Genomic DNA, 4,937 nt, shown 5'->3' on the forward strand with positions numbered 1-4,937 from the left:
TTTCTTTGCAGGAAGGTTTGAGAACAGTCAACAATAAGCTTCTCTTTTTCAAGCATATTTTCATAGAATTGCCTTTCAGCTGCTAAATGATTTTTTTTTTTTTTTTTTTTGCCATTTCTGCAGTCAACACAGATCTCCACTGCAATGTATTTTCCTTTCATACATCACAAATACTCTTTAATGCAGTCATATATAGAAGGCAGCACCTACGTAACAGCTCGTAAAAAGTTCTTACCCGCGGAGGCTTTCCGTTTTCCTTGTCTATCAGCAAGATCTACTCGAACCACAGGTTCCTCCCCTAAAACAAAAGGGAATTTTTTTTTCTATTTCACAGAAACCAGTAGCCAACAGAAATATTATCCTGTTAGCCCACGTCCAAAAAACCCTAGTCAGACACTGTTTTGACAGCTAAACCACATAAACTCATACTTTAACTATAATTAACATGGAAAAAAAATATTAATAGTCTCAGTGCTTGCTTCAAATTCCAGCTGAGATAGTAGAGAGTGAATCTGAGTCTGCTTGACACCTATACTTTGTGCAGAACAAAGCTGCATAAGCAAGCAGAATATTCTTAGGTACAAATGCTGAGAAATATTCCTTTCTAAGGTGAATGTCTACGAGTAAAAGTACTTCCACACTTTTTTCCCTTTAAAAGGCATTTGCACAGCTCTAAACAATTTATACACAAACTCCTGTCATACTGTGTCCACACCTGCCACTGTACGCCTCTTTAATGCTTCAGAAATTGCTTCTTATATAGCACTGGCTTCTACAGCTCGCTCTTCTCGTTACTCTTCTGTTTTTCAGTTACCCCCCTATTGGCATACTGACACTTTTTTTTTTCTCCTGCCACTGCACTTAACCTGAGCACCAAATCTTTCCAGTACAACCAGGGACTTTAAGCATAAAAGCACGTTTTGAACAGAAGGCAGCACCAGAAGGCTAACATGGGTGAATTGTTTTAATTATTGCTTAACCCTCCAGTTTAGGAGTAATGAAATCAAAACAAAAGCATTCATTATTACCTTTCTTGGAAGACACTGTCACAGTTCTCACCACTGTCCGGACATTTTCCTCTTCTGGAGCAGGAAAAATCATAGAATCAACGGGACGAAGAGAAGATCTTGAAGAACCTTCTGTTCAGAGCAACCAAAACGTAAGGAAGTTTACCCAACATAAAAAACTATCACAAAGAACAAAAAACTTTAAATGATTTGTTACTGTCAAAAATACAGCAAGCAGAGCATGTAAAGAAGAGAGGTGACTAATTTGCCTCTGGTTGCCCTTTGAACTCCCATTTAGAATACCAGCTGGCTGAGAATCAGGTTGCTTTATGCCCCCAGCTAAAAATGGAAGTCTGTCCCTCAAGCAGCTCCCAGTCACCATCACCTGCCGTGAACAGGATAAGAAAGTAGGCAATATTAACTCACCACCGTGTCTCTTATTTTTTTCCTTCATCGTCTGCCATTTGATTTCCTCAAGTGTTTTTATTCCAAAATTCAGATTGCCCTCTGAAAACAGGAAACAGTTTGTGAGACAGGCTTAGAGGCACTCACTGAGGACCACAGGTCCTCAGGCTTCTTAGCGCTCAGGAACTTTCTGAAGTATTTCGAATAAAGCCTGTCAACACTCCTCACAAGTGAAAGAGCCATAGAACCAATGGCATTTTGCCCCTCCTTTCATCCTTCAGGGTTCAAAATGTAGTTTTAATTTTAATCCATTTACACGATATTAGATCCATATTTTAATCCATTTACACGATATTAGATCCCTCTATCGTTAGATATGGCTTATCAACAGTGGTTGCAAGGCTGCACGTGCAGCCATTTAAACTCCATGCTGTGGCCCTGTTTTGTTCTCCAAAAGTAAAGAAAAGGAGTTCACCTTTCTGACCCAATGGGCACATGATGGTATTAATGGCAGAAATGAGATCATGGAAATAACCGACTCCATTCAGCACCCCTACATTTTGTTGTGTTTTTACACCACGCTGCTTTTGACTTAACTGTCAAGTTCTTCTGATTTATCCTACTAAGGTGCTGGCATACCTTGTTTAGTAGTAATAGAACTGCCTTTCCGAGTGGAAATCACCCGTAATCCATTTTTGCCTTCCGCAGCTGGATGCTGGACGGGAGTTTTAGTTTCTTCTCCTTCCTCAGAAAGTTGGTCTGAAGGGGAAAAATCGATTCAGTTATGCATAGACCAGGTTGGTCATGATTACGTAGCTCATGCAGTGACACTTCAGCCCATGGTTCATATAAAAAACTTTGTTGCTGTTTTGTTTTTTTGTTTGTTTGTTTGTTTGTTTGTTTTTAAACAGCTACACTGACCTGATGAACTCCTAAGTAGAATACACTAGGACAAAACATCTAGGACTCTAGATTCTCTCTGCAGCTTTAACTACTACACGACACATTGCTCTTCAGACAGAAAAAAGAAATTTCCTTCCTAGTTTCACATAGAACTTTACACAAAAGACCAGCTAAAGCCAGGAGTGGTTCTAAGCTTTCCTCCAACGTTTCACCTTCTGTCCACTGACTGCCAGACAAAGCCACCAGTGACCTGGCCAGACTGCCTGCCCTATCGCTAGTCAGACCTCAGGTCATCTGTGATTTATACATTCATTTACAGCACAGATTCCTTCCAACAACCAAAGATTTAACACATTCATTTACAGCACAAATTCCTTCAAGAAACAAAGATTTACACAATCATTTACAGCACAAATTCCTTCCAAGAACCAAAACATGCTCACCATCATCACCTTCATCATCATCTGCAGCATTGATTACAACTGGAGGGTGTGTAGGGCTTGGGACATTTTCAGAGTTTTCCACTTTCGTCACCCCCTTAGCTGTGGAGAGGGATTTGACTGGACAGAAAGTTTGTTTTGCTGCAGTGACATCTGAGCCACTTTCAGATCATCGTCCGCGGACTCAGGCGGACTTGGCAGTGTAGCTAGAGGAAGACGAGGATCATCGGTAATATGGCAGTTTAAAACTTTGACCACAATGCAAAGAGATGGTAGCAAAGGCAGATAACCCGCACAGACAACGAATTCAGCATCTCCTTTTGCCCATCCCATCACTGCTTACACCGTGAACAATGATTTCCCTTCCAACAACACCACATCTCCCTACCACCCAGCAAAAGAGGAAACAACAGGAAGCAAACTGCAAGGCAAACATCACACAAAGCAAAGAGAAGCTGAGCACGAAAGCAGAAAACAAACACCAGCAGTACACTCGGTGCAGTACACCTATGACTGCAGACCTTTTCCTGCCCTCACAAATGAACAGTTACCTGACGCCCCCTACAGGATTGGCACCCACTAAGTAATACTCAAAATTAATTCTTCAGCGCTTAAAGAAAAAGGACCTAAACTCACTCTTGCTTGGTGGTAAGAATTGTCCATCGATGTAACGTCCCTTTGCATGATGAAAAGCACAGTTGGCTTTCTGACAGCCTCCCGGCTGGTTCTCCCAGTAGCAAGGAATCTCACTGCGCTTTTTCTGAAGACAGAAAGAAAGAAAAGCTCGTGATAACATGCACCTGAGGCTTGCAAAGAGATGCACAGCTCCAGATCGTGACAGCTGTCACAACACAGTGCTGAAACATCATTCCAAAGGTCAGTTTCTCAGTTAAGTGTAGTATTTCTGGGCATATTCACAAAGTTTGCATAAGCTGTAACCACTATGCACACTTAGTTTGGTCATCACTCAGTTTGAGAAGACAGGCACTCTCAGACATCAGTTGAGGGTGGCTTAAACTAATACACCTAGGATTATACTAGGATTATTCAGAGGGAAAAAGAACATCTGAAATTGCCTAGGTTAACCCTGTCTAGAACTACTTCTTGGAGACTTAGTTCTGCTGCACCTTTAACTTTCCCCACTTCCTACCCCAGGCAGCTACAACAGCGTTATCTGAAGGACTGTGGGTCAGAAGACACCTGATAGTTCATTATCAAGCCTGCTCCCATGAGGATAGAACAGCCTGTTTATTACCCCCCTGCTCCAGCAGGTTTTAGCAGTCTATTTAACAGCTATTCTGCATCTCTTGAGAAAACTGTCAGCATCTAATAAAAAAAAATAAACAAATATCTTGCTAAGACATACCTAAGGCATTGATTTTATTTCCCTCTGCTTCCTCCCACCCCCTCTCTTGGTAACAGAAACCAGTATGATTTTGAAGCAAACAAATCTATCCTGCAAAAGCACAATCAGTACACCTACGGCACTGAAAAATGCTTTTGCGGATTTATTTTGAGAACACGTTGTTAGGCACTCACGTCAATTTCCATGTGTCTGAATCGGCAGACATTCCTGAAACAACGACCCTCCTGCCACAGCTTGCAGACCGTCTCATTGCCCAGAGCAGCTTCGCAGTGGCGGTAGGCACATTTGTCTCCCTGGAACCAAAAGGAAACCAACAAGGAAAATAGAGTACAGCCTCAAAAATGGCCATGCTGCTGCCTAATGGTGCTACAACTGAATTCACAATCTATCTGGTTCTCAAGTTAACCAAAGACCAGTGCGCTTCCTCCTCCTAATCTACTCCTTCCTGAAAAAAAGGGGAAAAAAAAAGCAAAGCAAAGGAAAGCCAGCCATACCGTGGTACAGGTAGAATAGAAATAGAAGTAGCAATCGTCTCCTTGTTTAGACATGCCGACGAGTTCTGCTAACAAGCTCGGGTTCTCTCCACAGGGACTTCCTCTGCTCTTGGAGAGAGCTGTCTTCACCCTTGCTTGGGCTGAAAGTCTTCTACTGGCTTGTGGTCAGTGAAATCTTCTTTTTAAAAGTAACCCGAAAGAAAGTAACAAGTGAAAAATAATGAGGAACGAACATTTTTCCAGCTTTCTTCAGTTAATCAAATCAAGTTATCAGTCTCTCAAAAAGAGCAAAGCCTTGAAATCAGCTGTTACATGAACTAAC

The 4,937-nt window shown here is 41.8% G+C and overlaps 1 pseudogene across 1 annotated transcript; it reads right to left on the reverse strand.

The window, feature by feature from the left end:
* Positions 1 to 423: 423 nt before the first annotated feature.
* Positions 424 to 4,669, reverse strand: LOC309891468 (zinc finger CCCH domain-containing protein 11A-like; annotated as a pseudogene). Its single transcript has 7 exons — positions 4,616 to 4,669; positions 4,295 to 4,414; positions 3,392 to 3,515; positions 2,759 to 2,961; positions 2,052 to 2,171; positions 1,434 to 1,514; positions 424 to 434 (listed from the first exon to the last, which is right to left on the reverse strand). The product of its transcript is annotated as a zinc finger CCCH domain-containing protein 11A-like (transcript).
* Positions 4,670 to 4,937: the final 268 nt, after the last annotated feature.

The sequence above is a fragment of the Aythya marila genome (genome assembly GCF_965140915.1).
Source record: "Aythya marila genome assembly, contig: HAP1_HAP1_SCAFFOLD_309, whole genome shotgun sequence".
NCBI classification, from domain to species: Eukaryota; Metazoa; Chordata; class Aves; order Anseriformes; family Anatidae; genus Aythya; species Aythya marila.